Source organism: Ooceraea biroi, chromosome 1 (genome assembly GCF_003672135.1).
Source record: "Ooceraea biroi isolate clonal line C1 chromosome 1, Obir_v5.4, whole genome shotgun sequence".
In the NCBI taxonomy this organism is placed as follows: Eukaryota; Metazoa; Arthropoda; class Insecta; order Hymenoptera; family Formicidae; genus Ooceraea; species Ooceraea biroi.
In genome coordinates this window covers 15,193,374-15,214,589 of record NC_039506.1, presented here as the reverse complement: position 1 = coordinate 15,214,589, position 21,216 = coordinate 15,193,374, and the positions used below count along the sequence as shown (strand labels likewise).

The 21,216-nt window shown below is 46.5% G+C and overlaps 1 protein-coding gene across 1 annotated transcript in view; it reads right to left on the bottom strand.

Moving 5' to 3' along the window:
- LOC105280865 overlaps positions 1 to 21,216 on the bottom strand; it is a 190,461-nt gene that overhangs the window by 146,429 nt on the left and 22,816 nt on the right. The window contains exon 2 of the mRNA XM_026973194.1: positions 285 to 1,224. The gene's annotated coding sequence lies outside the window, so the exon portion shown is untranslated. The remainder of the gene's footprint in view (positions 1 to 284; positions 1,225 to 21,216) is intronic.

The window sequence follows — 21,216 nt, the reverse complement described above, 5'->3', positions numbered from 1 at the left end:
GAGAAATTCAATAAAATATCTTGCTGTACAAACGAGATTATTGATTTTACGCCACGCACACGTATGCATGCGTTTCCAGGATGCGCGAGAGGGGCAGGAGAGACCTTTAAAGTTCAGAGTTTAACTCTCGCGTAACTAGGAGGATCAAAGTCCGATGTTAAAGATGTTCGACTGCAAGTTTCGAGAGCGGCATAATGAGAACCAACGAACAAAGAATGAAGCAACATCCGCGAGGGACGGTATAAACCCCCTTCCGGGTGGAATGCAAAAGGGGCTGCACTTACCACGTGGTGATAGCCGCCCCGCAGTGGTAACTCTGTACTTTCGCCGCTAACCACGTATACCGCCAACGATAGCGCCGCGCACGATCGCGGCCGGTGTCACCGAGCGCAGCACATGATCGGTCTCTCTCTTGATCTCCGGCGATTCGGTACTACCGAGCCGGCTCGCGGGCCGGCACGCGTCTAAGGCACCCGGTTGCTTCCGGTCGCTGCTTCCGGGCCGGCGCGCTGCCGCGTACTATTATTATTATTCGCGCGTTCGCAGCTCCGTGGAGCGAGCACGGCCGACCAACGAGGGGGACGATCGCGCGTGGGGGACGATCGGCGGCATGCCACGATGTCGACGACGCCGCACTTCCGTCGGGCTTCCGGTCGCACCGTTCGCCGACGATCACGCGGCGACGGCGCTCGTCGACACGACGGCGACGACGGCGGTGCCTGCACTCGCGCAGCACTTTTTGCGAACGGTGATCGACACGAGGAGGCACGCGTCGCACGCCACGCGGATGTCGTCGTCCACGTCGCGACGTCGTCCGGTACCGTCGAGCCGCGACATGCCGCGCCGAATAAGCGCTATTCGCGAGTGATCCGCCAGATGGCGCGCTCGCGAGTGGACAACGCAACGCGCCTGCGCACTCGTCCCACGATCACGATCGCCGGACTCGATCGAGAGGACGGATCGGTCCGCGTCCCGCGGAGCCCGCGCGCGATCTGCTCCTCCGCTGCTGACGGCGCAGACCCTCTTTAAGGGACGGCCGGCGTGCAACAAGTGTCTGGAGCGACGACACTCCCGCGATTCTCTCACGTGCTGCTGCCGCGACGCTCTCGCCTACGAACGCGCCGCGTTCGGCCGCGACGATATTCGGTGGTACCGACTTAGTCCGATCCGCTGATGAAGCTGCTGATGACTCGTTCTTGGGGTCCTTGATGCGCAGACGGGTACCTGGGGAGAAAATATGGAAAATGTATTAGTTATTTGATGAACCGATAGCCGACTGATTGAGAAATGATGACGCTTATGTTGGAATTAATATCAAGAGATCATTTTTTCGTTTTTCTTTTTTTTTCGTTATGGATGTGTCATGGTTGACTCGCTAGGAAAGCTTTCATCATCATCCTCTCTATCTTCCACTCTCTCTCTCTCGCTCTAAAGAGAATCAGGCATGCTGGATTCCGCCGTAAGCCCTCTGCCAGGGATCCCGGTAAAGGGTTAAGCACTCGACCCTGATGGTGAAGTAATGGGTTGGAGATTAGGACACGGCCCGTCGAAATTGCTAATATCGATTATGTCGAACCTCAAGTGCGCGGGCTGGTTCATGCGTTCGCGTTACGCTCAAGTTCATCTCAAGGGAATTAGAATGGCAAATGAGCGATAATGAGCCGAAATATCTCAAGCGGACACGCGCGTAGGCCGGACGAAAGATTGCCGCACGCAACGTCATTAAAATAAAGTTACGGCAGTCACGCCGACACCCCGCGTCGATAATTCAAAGCAACCCCGATTCAGTCGCGCGATTCGATGTTAATGTCCCAAAACACAATCGATAATCGATCAGTCACTTCAAGAACTTTGATGGAAAATTCAAATTCTTCGAAACATCGTGAAATCATGAATCTCACATTAAGTTGATTGATTTTTCGGCAACTACTAAGATGGATATGCCGCGTACGTGGTAACCTGATCGAAGGGGTCGCATCCCTCTCTCTTTTATGAAATTAAATTTCCGACTGGATCTTTTAATCGTTTTTTGGAGGCTCATTAATGGATACTCGCGCGCTGTCGGACGACAAGATGATGGATGCGTCGTCGCATTAGGCGCGCACAGGGAGCGGCCGATGAAAGAGAAAGAGAGGGTGCAGAGCAGAGAGGGAGCAGAGGGTTGCGAATACGAGAGCGGACCGAGCGGAGAGAGATCGAGCACACAAAGACACCGAGCTGTCTCGCGCTCGACCGAGACCCCGGAGGTATTTCGCGCCATTATTTTCGTGCTGCGCACAAAGGTGGCACTTTGACAGCGCGCTCAATCGTTTGACATGTCGCGAAAGAATGCCACCCACCCGCGATATTTCACATTAACGACGAAGGCGACCGACTCCCGCAAGAAACTCTCGGCGCCGGTCCTTCTTCATCCGTCATAAATTTCGAGCTCGCTGCGAGCAGCTTTTTCTGCGGATCGACGCGGAAAAAGCGCGCGAAAACTGCACGACGAAAATAGACTCTCGCCGACCGAACAAAATGTCGAATCGTCGTTCTGATTTCTAGGTGCATGAGATATGGTCCTCCTTTTTCCGAAACTTTTTGTTTTATTTGTATAAAACATGAATATAAATAAGTATAATACATAGATGTATTTCTATAACATTTTATAACAAATGTTATGTAAAGAATAATCGTTTTCCCATGTCACATGACGTTTCAAAGATTAATATCAACGCTTCGGAGCGGCAAAAGGGATTGCTGAGAGGACATATACTCTCAATAATCTTCCTAGAACCATGAAGAGACTAAGACCGATATTCATGATCCATTCTTATATTATTAAGGTCGTCTTAAAAATAATCTCAAGATATTTGCCAGCCAATCAATAGCTGCATTAGTATCTAAAAAATATATTACAGTTAAAACTATCTCGTTGCAAGAATGGAATATAAATACCGGCCTTAAGACTCACGTACACGTGCCTAATGTTACTACAATCACGCGAGTTCATCAGACTATCTCCGAGGTGGGCAACGCGAGTCCGGATTATCCGCTGCGCCGTCGCTGGCATTCTTGCGTGGCGATCGATAAATGATTAGTCGGCGGGGTCATGTCGCCAATGCTCCATCGCATCGCGGGCGCCCGCGTTAAATTGATTTCGTGTAACGTAGGACAATGGCTGTTGCATACGGGATGAATATTAGGCGCCCTTGCGCAGCGCCGGATAAATTATGTAGGCAACGAGAGTCCCGTTTTATTGCCGGCGGGGTCGTCGTGCCGCTGCAATCCGCCGTAAACTCGCGACTACCCCGTTGTCACCCCATCCCTCGCTCTCTCTTTGCCACTGTCCTCCCGTAGCTTAAAAGTATTGTACAATATGAAAAAAATATCCGCATCTCCTGGTAGAGAGTGCGGCAAACCAGAGCTGCCTACGTTCGCTCATAAAATTTTGGCTTATAAAAATTCCAGTGGGAATCGCGAGTTGTATTGTATTCATCTCGGGGTTCTTCTCTTCCGCCTCACCCTTCTGTCTTTCCTTCGGTGCACCGATCTTGCCGGACGAGCGTCAGTTTACCACGCGGCGCGCCTCAACAAATCGTTCTTTGAGAAATTTACGTTACGCCGGAAGTTGGATAGATCCCCCGGTGCCGGTTGCTAAATATTGCGTAAGAGCCGTTGAAGAAGAGGAGAGATAATGTGGAATGCGGGAACGGGTTAATTTCGAGCTCGAGGCGAATCCGCGCGGAATTCCGGAAGGAAGGTGGGCGCGCGTATTTAATCATCGAATTCAGAAATTTGCGGCGGAGGGATGAAGGGAAGACGAAGGGGTTCCGGTTCTCTCAAAGCGCGAGCGGAAAATTCACTTCGCGGTCAGCAAAATATATATTATAATGATAATTAAACGCGGCGCTACGTACGGTTTAAAATGCGAGCTAACGAAAATAAATATGAATTAATACGTCGCTTGTTTAAAGAAATAAGTAAAGCTCGCTTGCGCGCACTTCCGGTGGCGGCGGCTCGCGCGGAGCAATCTCATTAACGCGTAATCCTAAATCACCTCGATGTCTCGGTTTTGGAAACGGTGACTCCGCGTGGGTGCTTAATCAGAGCGATGTGCCTGCGACGTATCGCTCCGAAATGCTTTTGTGTGCTCATAGCTTCATAACGACGCTTACGAGACTCATCTGTCACGGGCGCGGCATCGTCGCGCAATTTATGCGACACCCATCGCGGTACCGCTCGCGAAACGCTACCAAAGGGTATCGCAAAGGGAATGCAGGAGACAGTGCTAAATTGTGTGGTGGTATAATATTGATATCTTGCTCATTGATAAATGGATAAACTTGGAAAATCTCTCTGAAATTCCTCTATTCCGAAAACGACACTTTGATTCAACTTGCTCACGTCCGCGCGATCGTAATCGTTTGTGAGCATTTGTAATGAAAGTTTCAATAACATCGTTTAATATTAAAAAATTGAAATAGGATTAAAAAGAAATGGATTATCAGAGTAAACTCGATCAGACCATCGATGAAATCGCTTCAACTGAACATTCAACACGATTCATCGCGAGGATCAAAATTTTCGGTTCGAGAGTACCGGTTCGCGAGCGTCGCGTTGTTCAAAGCTGAAGTAATGGACGATACCACGTGGCATCCGGTTGAGATCCCTTTACACTCGAGCCCTTTACCTAAATTCGCGTATGGAAGCTGGACCGCGCGCGACACACAACGCCCGCGACAGAAAATATTTCGCAATGAAAATGGAATGTTTGTTCGCAGCAGCCGTTGCGTTGCAGAGTGTGCGATTCTAATTCCTCGCGTTCCCGGTATTTTTTTCAATCGCACCCAGAACGCGCGCGATGGCCGCGATCGATACCGAGGATTCAATCGGATAGACTCGGCTAGATTTTTCATACTACGAAGTACGCACAGGTGAAAGCTCGAAAACGCGATGAGAAGTATCTTTAATTTGTCGAGTCTCTTCTCTCTTTTTTTGGTGCTGGTGGTGGTTTTACGTAGTATGGTGGAAAAATAACGAGATTGACGGCGTGTCGATTTAAGCGCCGGCCGTGCGCGTGGAGATCGATCATTTTGCGATCAATGTGCGTTTCTCCGGTGTCGATGTACTACTCGCGGCATCGGTCACCGTCAGTAATACGTGGACAAACCTGCGCATGTCCAACCGTTCGCGAAATTCGCTCCGGAAACTATCCGGGCATCTGTTTCCACGTTGCACTTTTGCATTCACGAGGTACGCGTGGTTAAATTCGCGCGATGGGAAATAATGATCTGACGTACGCAGCGGAAACGTACATACGCGGAAAATACGCAGATAAAAACCACGGAAAAAATGTTTGCAAATCCCGGAGCGAAATGCTGCCGAAATTTTCCGAGCACTAGAAGGAGGAACTTCCGCTTCCATTTTTATCGTTTACCGTTTACCATTTACCGTTACGTCGAACATCCGTTGAAAACCTATGTACTAATATTGCATTACATTTTTGGAGAACGTGCGTTAAAAACGCCTGCGCACACACGTCATGTATTCCTACATGTTCCTCTGTGCGTGTGTGTGTGTGTGTGTGTGTGTGTGTGTGTGTGTGTGTGTGTGTGTGTGTTCGTGTACGTGAGAAGGCACAAACATTGTGTACCGTTACGCAACCGGAAACAGAAAGCGATGAACGCGAATGCTTCACGGTCCAACAAATCGCATGGTTACCTGAAAAAAAGAAAAGAAAAAGAAAAAGAAAAAAGAGGAAAAAGAAAAAGGAAAAAAGTAGAAAACATTGAAAGAGGAGAGGCAGATGCGGGAGCACGTATATGGATTACAAACGATAACGACACATATCCCGCATGCCCACTTCGTTTGTCAGATTGATCGAGTTCGTTAAATTAAACTTGATATACCGCTGCCAGGTCTGCTTCTCGCGGGCCGAGTTTTGCGCGACCGTTCGTGTAGTTCGCATGCTAAAAGTCGCCGTGACAAAACGACGCGAGGAAAAGGAGAAAAAAAGAGAAAAGAGAACACAGGAGGGGAAAAAAAGGAGGAAAAAGCAGACGAGAAGAGACGAAATGAGAAAGAGAGCCGCGCGGAATGGAATTCCGCGAGAATCCAATGGAAGCGGCCAATGGACCGAGTGAAAAGCGCGTCGATTACACCCACGCGCGCGATCGGCGTGACGCGTCGTCCACTGTAGTCCTCTCGCTGAATGCCCGTTGAAAGAGAGACTTTAACTCTTTACTCGCGGACACGCGCAGCTGTTTATACATGCCGCGCCGGCGGATCCGAGACTTTTCATTAATGGGAAATGCGATGTTAAAATGCAAATTTATTGTACTAGATAAGAGAATTGCGGTAAAGCACCGCAAAAGTAAGTCGCGTGCGCAGAATGGGATCTGCGCGAACTGTGATTGCGAGAGTATTACCAAGTTTGTGAAAGTGGAGAAGAGAGGAGAGAAGAGATCACGATAAAGAGGATCTTCGGCAAAATGTGGCTTTGCACGAATCTCGCTTGAAAATTAAAGATCTCCAAAAGACTGTCGGAGTAATATCGGAGTTAAAAAATTAAATCAAATAAAAGAGATTGATAATACTTGGACAATGAAAAATATTTGAGGAGAATATTCAGATTAAATTTGAGATTTGAGACTGCAGATTAGCTTGGATTCGCCGGAGGAGAGACAAATGCAAAAGTGCTAATGGACCGAGAATAAGGGACTGTCGCGTTATGAGTGTCGTGCTTAACGACGTGGAAAAGTGTATTTCGCTATTACGAGTCCCGAGCATTGTGTAAGTGCGACATTCACTTCCTTGTCAAACTTCCTTACCGCGGGCCCGCCCTTAATGTCGCTCGATCGATGACTCGGAAACTTGAAGAGGCCTCTCGCCGCCACGTCGCGTCCTAGACAAAATGCGAGTCAACCTCGACGCTGCATGAGATTTATGACCCACCGAAAGTTCATGCCGGTGGTCCACGCGTACACGTTCAACTCCGGACAAACGTGGTATCCTTAACCAAAGTCTCTGCGATCGCTTAATCTTCGTACAGTTGTGCAGTGACTATCAGGCACACATGAGTTTCGGTCTTTTCTTTCTCCCAGCGTTCTGGAAGAATTATTTAAAGTCGGAACATGTTCCCTTCATCCCTCTCTTGCAATTTTCAAGCGCCGACATCAGAGTCTTCGAAGCGCCATGTGATACGACAGGGGACAAGTTTTTTGTACGTTCTTCTGCATTGGATTGTCCAAGAAGTTCGTATGAGTTTTAAAAATCATGTGGATGACTTCTTTGTCTCTAAACCATTCAAGTTCTTCGAGGGCGGAATCTTACAGTTGCCTGAGATGGATTAAAGTACCGTAACGAAATGGTAGAAACTTTGATGAATAAAATTTTCATTTCACATTTAGAAATTGTGTTTTATTTTAACCTAAGAAACTCATACGAACTTCTTGGACAACCTACTATATTATTTTTCTTTTTTGTCATTAGTATAGTATATTATTAACAATATATAATTCTTTATATTATTTATCAAAAGTATTACTAGAGACGCTACTTATCAGAAATAAACCGAGAATGTTCAAAAGGCGAACCAAAGTCCACGCATACATCGAAGCTTTCTCGTCATGGGAAGGGTACTCGCGAGATTCGAGGCGATCGGTCGTTCCCCATGAAGACCGGAAACCCAGAAACCATCCAGTGCCACAAATCACCCGGCGATGCATAAGTGATGGCGAGCATCGATAATTCATTCGCCGCCCGCGCACCCGTTTTACGCCCGCTTTCGGTCGCTGATGCCGAGGGCTCGTTTCGAGCGAAGGGATGCGCGTTAAACTCACGTTGCATCATTGAGAAGATTCGCCGAGTCCGTCGGAGCGCGGTACGCGAGGCTTTACACGATGTAAAGGGATTATGCTGCTTACTAAAGAGATTATCGTTGCCATATATGGCATCGTGCTGCGACCGCCCGCCTCGAGACGAACTTAACTTGTCAGCCGGCTTTACAAGAGGGCCGGCTTACCGAATTATTGGTGAACCTTCTCACCCTCTTCTACCCCCCCCCCTACCCTCTCTCTCTCCCTCTCTGACTCTATGCACGGCACGTTGCACGATTCACGCAGTCTCTCCCCCGTGAAAAGCGAGCCAGCGTAATTATTAATAGCGCGGCTGGCGTTGCAGAATGCCAAGCATGTTCCGCCCGCTATTTATTTCATTGGCCCTCTCGAGGCTTTTTCGCGTCCCGACTTCGAGACTTTCCGCGAAACGGAAGGAAACGAGGGAAACTCGCTCTCCTCGGTGGAGGAGAAATTACTCGGCTTATTGGGATAATTAGCGTTCCTACTTTGTTCTCCCGACTTTTATGCTCGCGAGGAATAAATCACGACGAGCTGCGCGCGCCAGGGTTCGAGGAGCGAATGCACCCGAGTACCCTTTATACTGCCCGCTTTACCCCTGGAGTTTACTAAATCCGTCTTCTTAGGCATTCACTGCTGTGAGCAATTACAGCTGCAACGATCAATATTTCTACACGTGTTTAATAATTATTTATCGCGATAATTATTACGTTACTTTGGACAATTACAATTAAAATCGCGAACGCTCTCGATGCAATAAAACATAGGCACGTCTGGCGAAAGTGAATTAATAAAATTTCCTCTATAAAAAAGAAACTTCTAAAGAATTCTCCTCGAAAAATTCCTCGAACTATCGAGAACCGAGGAACCATGAGCGATCGCTTTAGCTCGCAGTGACAATGGCTAAGGATTTGGATTACTTGTAATGGAGAGCAGAGGTAGACGGAGAGAGAGGGAGGGAGAGAGAAAAGGAAGCCAAGATGAGAATTAACGCGACCTGAGACAACGGAAGCGTGCAAATGATAATGCCGTCACAATGGTAGCATCGCGTGCGCGTCGCGCTGTGCACGTACACGCGTACGTATGTGCGATCTTATATCTCTGTGCACACAGATTTGTGTCGAGGCCTGTCGAGCGGATTACTGGTCATGTGGCTCGCGTTCTAAGTAGCCGACCGTTGGCCAGCTTAACGGATTAGCCGCCAAAGCCTCGGAGCCGCCGGTTCACGCGACTCGGATGAAGCTGTGACGTTTAAAGACGCATTAGCGACACAACATGCATCTTCACTCGTCCCGTCGTCGCCTCCGCGAGGTTTGTCGGCGAGACTTGTAAGCGACAGTCACGCTCAATTAATCACGCCGATTATTAGCGATACGCGAGCGATGATTGTTGTTCGTCACTTCCGCTCGACGATTTCCGTCTGCGATTTCGTCTCGGAAGAATTGCGAGAGAACGTTGCGGAATCAGGAATAATTTTGATTGTCAAACGTGAGGACAAAAAGCTGTGGATCGCGAAGATCGCGATGATCGCATAGATCGGACGCGCGTATAGGGTGGCATATAGTCGCGTTCAAGTTATATTGCCTGTTTGGAACGCGTTAAGTCGACGACGCGATAACTGCTTTACTCTCGTTAGATGAGTTACGGGTATCTGTTTCACGTAACTTCACGCATTTAAATCGGCCCTTTATGCTAAAGCGACCACACGACGGGAAACTGCAAGGGAGATGCTTGAGGAAATCGTACTTCACGATGATAATAATGCGCCCGTTGCAATTATGCATGAGCCGGCGCGCCGTTAATTAGATACGTGTATAAACTAAGTAATAAATAATAAATAAGACGAGCTTGCGGAAAAGAGTACGCCGCAAGGAATTTTATCGCCTCCAAGCAGCGTCATAATAAAATAATGAGAGAAAATAAATGTATATTGGATTGAACACACACATACACACACATGGACGTATTATGCATAATATCGCTGCATGCAATACTAAATTTACGAATACGACGCGTTTCAGGTGAGATTAGCGCGATTTTTCTAGATGTGGCCTGTCAGAAATGGCCGAGCTGCGCTTGGTGCCGGCACGGTGGTAAGCGAGTTATGCAGTTTCCGGCATTTAGCAACCCTCGGAGGGGGTGGACGCCCGCCGGCAACTCGCCGAAACTGTCTCCCGCGAATGAGGTCCCGCTGATTCCGTTACCGATCCACCAATCCTTTCCCCCGATCCCAGTCAACGCTTCGCATTTGGAAAATTAACGAGGATCCGCAGCGTGACTCATTTTCGACTGTTAAATAACTCTCCTCCCCGTTTTCCCGCACGGGAAAAGACGCACGAATTCCGCTAAACGACAGTGAATGGTGGCATCACTCAATTTATTTTATTCGAATTCACCCCACGGCAGGGGGAGGGGGGTGCATCCGTCACGTGACTCGTGGGAATTACTCCGTTCTCAAAGTCCTCGAAGTTTTTCAATTGCGCCGCGCGAGTGCTCTTCTTTCTCGGGCGCGTTCACGCGCGTTCACGGAAGTTGGGGATGCGCCGGAAGAGACGTCGAGCGACCGCGAATAGCATTACATCTCGTCGATTTGAATTTGTGTGTGTGCATCTGTGCGTTTGTATACGCTCCCCGCGCGGCCAGATTGAAATTGAAATGGCATCTCCGGCATTCTTGCTCCTCTCCGGCGCACTCGGCTAGCAATTTGCTAACGGACCGAGAAAATTATCTCGTTGCTCGAGATATTTAGTAGCGCAGACCAGGTCCCGTTTTCACGGTCCTGTGAGTCCGCACAGAAGCCGGCTCGCAATCAAGAGTTACTACGGTGACGAGAGACGTCGCCCGACGTAACAGTTGTTGCCGAAATTCTGGACAATATTGGCCGGGATCAGCCAGCACGGCTCTTCGCGGCGCCGGAAGGACGAGAATCAAGATGAATATCGCGCGGAATCCCGTGTAATCTCTGAGAGCCGCACAACCGCATGTTTCTGCATCGAGTTTATTGCCACTGTGACGTAAACATTAGCTTTTATTTGTTGTTGACATTCTAGCTAATCTAGATTAATTGATTATTCTGTCCGATTTAAATTGTCGATTAATATTTATTGTCGATAATTGTCGATTAATAAATAATGATTGAGAACTCGTGAACATTGTAATAATCGTTTTCGGAGTAATCTGACATCTCCGTTTTTCTCTACTTATAATTTCAATTTATTTAATAATATTTCGAATTTCCTTTTCCACTTAATTCTTGCAGCAATAATTATTACATTAATAACGATGAGAAGCGTGTTCGAGACGCCATGATTTCCCGCGTTTGATTCGATATCGGTAATTAAGGTGTAATTACGCTTTAATTACGCGAGTAACGTCGGCGCGGACGGAAGACACGATTGGACGAAAAGATCAATTGCGCCAGCGCTTTCGTGAGAGAGCTGACAAGAGCTTACGACGAGCGAAACAGAGCAAGTTAAGCTCAAAGCAGATGCCTAAGGGTTCCAAGGGCTCGTTTACAATGGCACGTTTCAGCGATATTCTCGCCGTTCTCTTTTCGGCCAATGTTCAGGAAACGTTTCGCCCAGATCTCGAAGCAACTGTTCCTCAACAACTGTTGTCATTAAGTAGCAGCTGTAAAGCAGGTTCGGCGGAATATCGCCGATCCGCTGCTGCGCGAAAACAAACGAATATGGGATACGAGCGCACGCAGGTTTCCGGAAAATTGAATCCCGAAGTAGGTTACGAGAGACAAGTTTCCCAAGGCGGGCAACATGCACACGCTCGCGCTCGCGCGCGGCAAATAAACAATAGCAGACGTTGGCACTTTGGCGGACGGAAAATAACGAATTTTTGCCGCTGAAAATTTACGACTTGCAATCAGTGGTACCATCTCGTAAATTGACAATGCAGATCGGTCCTCGCGCGTCCGCTCGAATTACAGTGCGCCCGCGCGTTTCGGACTCCATTTTGCGCCGGAGATGCTTCATCTCGATCTGAATTTAAGGACTCGCTTCGTGATGAAGATTGATCGAAGATCGAGTGACTGCTCATATAGCACAGAAGCTTGAAGTAATATTGCAGCGACATTGCATCGTTGCAACTTGTAATAAAACCTTATCAAGACTTTTCAAAGCTAAATAGGCAAGTTAGAACCTTGACGCGATTATTGACGCATAATTGACTTATTGTGCGTAAATTTGTACACTATCAGTAAAATATACGAACGTTTCGATCCTATGATCGATCAGTCACTGAGGAGAATTCGAAGTACGATCGAAGGTTGCAACAAGGTTGCTGCAATATTGGTGCAAGCTTCTGCGCTATACCCACGTAGAAATTGCCGAGGTTGTTTAACTGGCCCAACATTGGCCTAGTATTGGTAGCCCAGAGTACGGCAGCGGCGTTACACTCCAGTGTCGGATCTGTACTGGCACAATACTGGCGGCCAGTACTGCAAAGAGTTGGCAGACAGTCTTGTCCCAGTACTTATTAAAAACCGGGCCATGTGACGGGCCATTATAAAATACAGACATGGACCAGTACTGGTTGCGAGACAGGCCATGCTTCGGCAACCGACACAGACCCAGCATTCGACTACATACATTGCCGATAATATATAACTAGCAACACAGGCGCGCTATAAATAAAATAAGAAATAAAAAAAAATAAAATAAAAATAATATAATAAATACAATTGTCAATATAACCGCACCGACAGCCACTATGACATTCTGACATTCGCAACACGAAGTTCAAGTCACACGAAATTCGTCGCGGAAAAGAGGCCTCAATATTCGATAAAAAAGAACTTCACGAAGTTAACACGCCTTTTTTAGAATAGGATTATAACAATATATTGATTCACCAGCGACCGATAGATGGCCAGATCAGGCGTGACGTTCTCGCTAGAAACATTTGCGTTATCACGTATAAATAACCATCCGGAAAACCGATTTAACATCTTTTTCTTTTAAACGCGATATTAATTCACGCGACATTTACAAAATGATTTTACTAATGTTGTTTGCATTAGTCTTTGTTTATAATATTTAAGTCACAAATACAAATACAAATAGTACAAAATACATATTATATATATATAAAAAATACATTTATACATTAATACATTAATTGGTCCACTTCTATGCCCAATGCTGGTGCAGTTATTTACCCAATACTGGTCCATGTATTATTGCCAGTGTCGGATCAGTACTGGCAATTAAGTACGGCATGGCGTTACACTCCAGTGTCGGATCTGTACTGGCACAATACTGGCGGCCAGTACTGCAAAGAGTTGGCAGACAGTCTTGTCCCAGTACTTATTAAACCCGGGCCATGTGACGGGCCATTATAAAATACAGACATGGACCAGTACTGGTTGCGAGACAGGCCATGCTTCGGCAACCGACACAGACCCAGCATTCGACTACATACATTGCCGATAATATATAACTAGCAACACAGGCGCGCTATAAATAAAATAAGAAATAAAAAAAAATAAAATAAAAATAATATAATAAATACAATTGTCAATATAACCGCACCGACAGCCACTATGACATTCTGACATTCGCAACACGAAGTTCAAGTCACACGAAATTCGTCGCGGAAAAGAGGCTTCAATATTCGATAAAAAAGAACTTTACGAAGTTAACACGCCTTTTTTAGAATAGGATTATAACAATATATTGATTCACCAGCGACCGATAGATGGCCAGATCAGGCGTGACGTTCTCGCTAGAAACATTTGCGTTATCACGTATAAATAACCATCCGGAAAACCGATTTAACATCTTTTTCTTTTAAACGCGATATTAATTCACGCGACATTTACAAAATGATTTTCCTAATGTTGTTTGCATTAGTCTTTGTTTATAATATTTAAGTCACAAATACAAATAGTACAAAATACATATTATATATATATATATATATATATATATATATATAAAATACATTTATACATTAATACATTAATTGGTCCACTTCTATGCCCAATGCTGGTGCAGTTATTTACCCAATACTGGTCCATATATTATTGCCAGTGTCGGATCAGTACTGGCAATTAAGTACGGCATGGCGTTACACTCCTGTGTCGAATCTGTACTGGCACAACACTGGCGGCCAGTACTGCCACGATGGCAAACGGTACGGTCCCAGTATCGGACCGTTTTGAAATTTCTACGTGGGTATGAGCGATGATTCCGCCCGCCTGCCTAGCGTCGTTCCCTTTTTATTTATTTCTGACTAATGATACCTGTCGGTTTCGCAGCCGCGTTAACGTTCGATAAGTAACTGCCATGACGTAATTTTTCCTAATGGAGGGAAAAGTTGCCGCCCCTGTTGCTCGGTGAAATATCGCGCTCGCAAAAGAGGCAATAACCGTGTTCGCGCCAAATGCGCGGAATTGCCGACGCTGCAAGAAACGCGAGTTTCAAAATGCATCGCTCGAGCCGCCATTCGTCTGGATCTCGCCGGGAGCACTCGCGGGAACTCATTTTTACGCGATTTATCCGACTTTCGTGCGGAGATTTATTTCGGAATTCAATAATCCCGACGTGCCGCGCGGCGTATTTATTGATTGCAACTTCGGTCGCTACTCGCTGCATCGGTTGGCTCCCAGCATCGCACCGGAACGCAGAATCGTATTACTCCGTTTATCGTAAATTGTTATCCTCGCAAGATACAATATAAATACTCGTTCCACACCGTTGTTTTCGAGAGATGCAAATCTCTCTCGTTTTGGTACCGCTTTGATTCAAGTATCACTTCTTTCAGCGTGCACTCAACGCGGACAATTCGCTCGCTCGGGGAAAGATACGATTTGCGGCGATAATTGCGCCAGGATCGCGGGACCGGAAAACCACCTGGAAAATCGATAGCAGTTTGTCGCTTTCGGTGGGACGGTGCGGAACTTTTCCAGTGTCGAGCGCGAGTCATTTTCCGTGCTTGATGCTTGATGATATCGCGCCGAGATAAATTATCTCTTCGTCGACGACGTCTCGTTTGCGCTCGAACCGCACCGCCGGCGAAGTACATGGCGGAATATATGGCGGAGTATAGCCGAAGATAGTATTTCCGCATCGATCCGCGCGACACACGCACACGGTGTTATGCAAATGCGGACACTTTCTCGTGAGAGACTCCATCGCGCCGACGATAAATCACGAAATTTAATCACGGGCGAGGGGGCAGGGGGGCCGCCGGAATCCCGCCGATCATGCTACTGAACGCGTGATCGATCGGTGTGAGATTCGGCGCGTGTTTACGCGCGCCTCCACGTATAAAATCGTCTACGTAACTGCTGTTGGCTTTTTTTAAACACGTTTCCTCTCTCTTCTATTTTTGTAATTAAAGCCCGAAAGAGCGCTCGGACCGCGATTGCGAATTGAAACCAAAAATAAATTAATTCCCGCATTCGATGTTTCCCAAGTACAGCTCTCGCATCTACCCTCCTTTTGATATTTATTTTCGATAACTAAATAATGGGTAATGCGCGCCGCGCTCGGTCCCGTGATATTTGCATCAACGAGACGGGAAATAAAAATACTCCGCGAACTGGTGAACAGAGTGAATTTTCCTTCTTTTTTTGTTTTGTTTTGCAGTTATGGAAAAATTCATTCGGGCCGGATGCTCGCGAGTTTCAGTAATTTTGAGAGAAAACACGCGAGACACGCGACACTTTTTCGCGCATTAATATTCCGTGTGCCGCGTGGCGTGCGTTAATTTTGTAACTAATATCAATTTTGCGGTCGGATTCGATTCCAGTGACAAAGATTCCCGGTTCCATACGCGCGCGCGCGTCGACCGCGCGATTTAATAGTTTCCACACAGTGCAGGAGTTAACAATCTAATCGAATAGCCGAATTTAACGATAGCTACGTCCAATTAGAACAGTTTCAGATTTTGTATAACTTCCGGCAATATTGACGTTCGTCCCCTCGCAAATCCTCGCGTCGATCGTGACGCGTTCCGCGCGATGTATGAGGGATATTCTGGAATATCCTAAACCCATGCTTGCTTCTTTCTGCCCATGAAGGAGAGGTTGCTCAATTCCCAGTCAATTTTCGTTTTTTGCAAAAAAGAGGAGAAATTCCCAGTGAAGGAAACATCAAGGAAAATGCCGAAAATGCATTTCGCGCTAATGACGACTGTAACGAACCACAAAATGCGCGGGCATTAAACTTGCACCTTCTCTCCTACCTTCCCCCCTCCCCCCCTCTCTCTCTCTTTTACGTGAAGCGATAATCCGCCTTTTTGATAGGATGCATGTAAACAATGCTGATACCTTTTGCGCACGAGCTCTCACATATACCCGCACGTTTTCCGGCAAACAATTGGTTTATCCGCATGCGGAAGCCAGCGTGATGAGTAAACCGAAAGTTTGTTTTGCACCGGGAGCACAAACAGCGAATGAAAATGCACGTGCGTTGCGTGCATCGTGAATCAAACGCGTAAGAAAGGTCGCCGGGCGGTTTAAAGCATCGAAAATCGATGGTCATTGACCGCGTGGTGCTTATCTCTCGTAGGGAGGGAGAAAGAGAAACCTCTTTCTTCATCATTGTCGATACAAGAATTCAATTTCTGCTAAAGCCCGGCGACGTAGGCAGTTTCTCATCAATGCGGTTCCGCACGGCTCGCGGATATTATGGACAGCCGCGTTTATTCGTGAACGCGGACGCAAAACAATATTTTGCATCCCTCAACGAGGAATCGCAGCATCGCGAAGAAATCGCCGCTGATCGCCACGTGTCGTTGTATAAAAGCGCGTGCAACCCCCGAATCCACACACACATGTGCACGTGCAACACACATACGCGCGCGAGGAGATTAAACGAGAATGAGAAACGGCGAATCCTAGCGCGGTTCCATGAATAAATACATGAGGGAGATTTTCGAAGTTCCGCGACGAAGGGAATAATTCTCGCTGCGCGGCTGATCTTTTCTATGCTACGGATTTAAGCAAATAATTATGTCTCTGTTTGCAATTGAAATTATCCGTGCAACGAGAACGCGAAGAGGTGAGTGTAGGATTGCCCAGCGATGATTACGAGAAAAATTACAAATACATGTTGCGTTACGCGAGCGGCGAAGCAAGCGTGACAAAGTGTTACGTATACTGCATATATTTCGTACATGTAGGTCATATACTTGTTTTATTAGTACATACTTTCATAATTCCAAACAACAGAACAAACAGAATTTTATGTACTGGGTCGTCCGGAAAGTTCGTGCCGATTTTGAAGGAAAATTCAAAGGCAACATTTTTTTATGTCGATAAATATTTATTGACTTATGTATGCACCGTTTTGTTTCACAACCTTTGTCCATCTTTCACGCAACTGGAAGATTCCATTCTCCCAGAACTTCTTAGGTTTCTCGGCGAAAAACTCCTCAAGGTGGTTTTTTATGTCGATCAAAGAGTTGAAGTTCTTGCCGCTAAGAGAATTTTGCAAAGACCTAAATAAGTGAAAGTCTGAAGGTGCAATGTCTGGTGAATACGGTGGGTGAGGTGGCACATCCCAGCCAAACTCCAACAATTTTTGTCGGATAGTCAAAGAAACATGAGGTCTGGCATTGTCCTGATGGAACACGACGCCTTTCCTATTAGCTAATTCTGGACGTTTTTCCTGAATCGCTGTCTTTAATTCGTCCAGTTGCGAGCAGTACTTATCTGCATTTATCGTTTGGTTGTGTGGTAGGAGCTCATAATATAGGATTCCTTTCCAATCCCACCAGACACAGAGCATGACTTTTTTTGGATGAAGGCCAGCTTTCGAAGTGGTTAATGCTGGTTCATTTCGCTTACCCCAGGATCTTTTTCGTTCTACATTGTTGTAAATGATCCATTTTTCGTCACCCGTCACTAATTGCTTCAAAAATGGTACGTTTGCGTTGCGCTTGTACAGCGAGTCGCAGATGGAAATGCGATCCATTAAATTTTTTCGGCCAAAATATACGGAACCCATACATCATAGCGACTTACGTAACCAAGCTTCACTACATAATCGTGGACAATGGTTTTCGATATTTTCAGTATCTCTGCTAATTCACGTGTCGTGTAGCGCGGGTTATTCTCGATCAGTGTCTTGATTTGGTCGTCATCAGTAGTAGAGGGTCTGCCCGAGCGTTCTTGGTCTTTAAGGTTAAAATCACCAGCTCTAAACTTAGCGAACCACTTACGTACGGTTCTTTCAGCTAAAGCGCCTTCTCCGTAAACAGAACATATCGAATTTGTTGCTTGTGAGGCATTTTTGCCTTTCCGGTAATAGAAAAGCATCAAGTGTCTAAAATGTTCCTTGTTTTCTTCCATCTTCAAAAGAGTACAAAACTGACACGAATCAATTTATCTGAAACAACTTTTTTCCTAAAGATGCGTTGAAATGTCACCTTTAAGCATATGTATATAAATCGTATGTTTTCAATAACATTGATATATTCAGACATGTTTTAACGCCATCTATTAAAAATCGGCACGAACTTTCCGGACGACCCAATACATTCCAAATAATCATGTCCGCAAGCAACAATAATCGCAAAATCGCCTCTCGACCCTCCCTCGAAAGCAGTCGCCCAAGTACTCAGCTGAATTTTATCGAATCTCGCAGAGCGCGATGGGTCGAACCGGATGTTACGAAACGCCGATACCCCGCCGACAAAAAGACCGCAATTGGAAATGAGATATAGTGCGCGGCAGGAGTCCGACAATGCTTTTCAAGAATTCTTGGAAAAATCCTCGGGAATTCCGCGTACGCGACAACGTCGATCGACATGATTAGTTGCAACCCGACGACATCCGGTATCCGCGCCGTGGGACGCCCGATCCCCGAGGCGTCCCCCGGGTATTCCCGATACGATACCCGCGAGTATCCCCGCGCTGCGGCTGCAGCTGCCAACCGAAAGAAGATACAGCCGACGCGCTGAATTCTCATCTTTCAGTGACGCGAGTACGTGTTGCATCCCCCGGGTGCGACGCGGACTATGTCCGACATTGTTCCGAGTTAGTTCCGGGGGTGGTTCACGTGCACCTCCGATTCCGATTTCCCTCGTCGAATTAAGCGAAATGCGCGCGAGATGAAGATCGGACGGTATATCTACGATATTTCGCGAGATCGCGGCGGTGCGGAATTGCCGAGCGAATTTGAGACTGGTCGTTTTTCAATTGCGAAATTTCAGCGGAGAGACTAATCGATACGTATCATTGAATTATTACTGAATGATTATAAAAATTTTAAAAACTTTTTGTTGCGTACAAGGTGGGATTTTTTATGTACTTGGCGTGCTTGTTTACTTTTTTAAATAAAAACTAGAGGATATCATTGCTGCTTTATCTTTGCTAAATCGTTATCTGTGATAATATTACCAAGATCAAAATCGCTGCGTCATCTACTGAAATATCTCTCCTCCTCTCTCTCTTTTTCTCTTGGATTCTGGAACCATTTCAGAGAAAAATCGATTAGCCATACTTATAACCGGCGTGCTCCGTCAGTTTTGCAATCCACTTCAGTCACTAAAATATTTTATCCCTTGCCATTCGTGGCCGCGTCTCCGCTCGGCGCGGCGAGCGGAAATATCACGCGGCGGATCAAAAGCGAATTATTTATGCGAAATCCGAAATGCGATATCAAGCGTCTGGCGGCAGCGCTGTCCTAGTTACGATATGTTCCGACGTAATTCCGTTCGCCGTTGGATATTCTTGATCGAATCGCGCGAGCGCGGCATCGCGATAAGCCGCGGCGGAATCAAAAATACGAGCAAGCCGCGTCGAGCGGATCCTCAGGATCTTTCCGCTCGTTCTCATCTTCGCCATCTCGTCATCGTCGTCGAACGAGATGGGGATATTGTGCTCGGTACGTGCGAGGGTTGTCATGACAAACTCGAGTCGCTCTGATTTGCGCCCGCCACCTGACATGCGACGCGTTGCATACGCTATTTTTCACCAAATCGTGTTTATTCCGCCGTCGAGATCCTGCCGGTTTTGATTGCGCACCCCCGACAGAATTTGTCGCAACGCCGATGCTCCGTCGTAGCGACAAATTCGACGCGCGTGTAACACGATCTCCGATAATCGGATCGGTAATCCGGCGATTGCGTCTTTGTAACGACGACGAGACGCGAGATCACGTGAGAGTGTGGCATCTCGTTTTCCAGCGGCTTCTCGGCTGACGGAAGTACGGATACGTCGTATAAAGCGAAAAAAAGAAACAACATTACTTGAGTAAATTGTGTTCGAAAAATTGCATCAATATTTCGTAGTGTTTTTACGTAATTGTCTCGTTCAATTTCGACGAGCGCACTTTCCAAGGAAGCAGCGCGTGGAAAAAAAGGGAGGTATCCGGAGAGATGGCGAGCCAGAGACCGTGCAACTCGCAAATCAATGTTAAAACGAGCGAGTACGGTGCCACGCGTTCGCTAAGCCGGGTTTTTCATAACGTATGTACATTGCAACCGCCGGAACCGTTATACAAATCACGTTGGAATTTCCATGGAGCGTACCTTCCGCAAGTACGTCTTTCAGAAAAACGTGCGACTCGAGGAAACACGCGAAAAACACCAGCGACCAGTTAATTCACTGAATAAAACACGTTGAACGTATTGCGCGGCGAAACGCACTGTAGATACCCTTCGTTCCGCTGTATTTGATGTAATAATCTGTAAAATACATATTATATAATTGTCCAATGATTTAAATAAAGTTAATTACCATTATTTTAAGCCCGAGTGCGCTCGTATTGTCACACATTTGTTAACGAACACGAGATCAGCTGCACTCAGAGACAAAAAGAGAAAAAACACGGAGCCAAAAATATATTTATAATAATAATTAGAATAAGTTATAATTCGGAATAAATTGTGACAGGCACAATAATGAGCGAGCTCAAGAAAGCAGAGTAATAATGCAATTAACGATCAAAGAGAGGCGTATTGATAAGTGGACAAGACAAGGGCAGAAATCTCGAGGCCCGGGTGGGTTTCCGTTGATTGTTATTTTAATATTATATAATATATAATATGTTATTTTAATATATTATAAAACGCGAGATCCCTCGGTCGCTCGTGCGTCCTCATACAAGATTCTACGAAACTCCGACGTCACGTGCACTTGCAGACGATAATGCTGAACAGTAAAAACGCGACGTCGAATTCATGTTCTCCATTTCTCCGAGAGGAGCGATGTTCCTGAAAGTTGTCTCTTATAAGAAGCGATTCGTATTCATGTATGCGTCGAATATGCTCGACGCGAGTGCTTGGTTTTGCGAGGATCTCCCGCGCGTCCGTGTCTAATCGAAAGACAATCCATCATGTCGAAGCAAGTGGATTATCCGCGGAATTATCCTCACGGGAAACCCGAACCGTTGAAAGATCGCGCCGCCCGGTC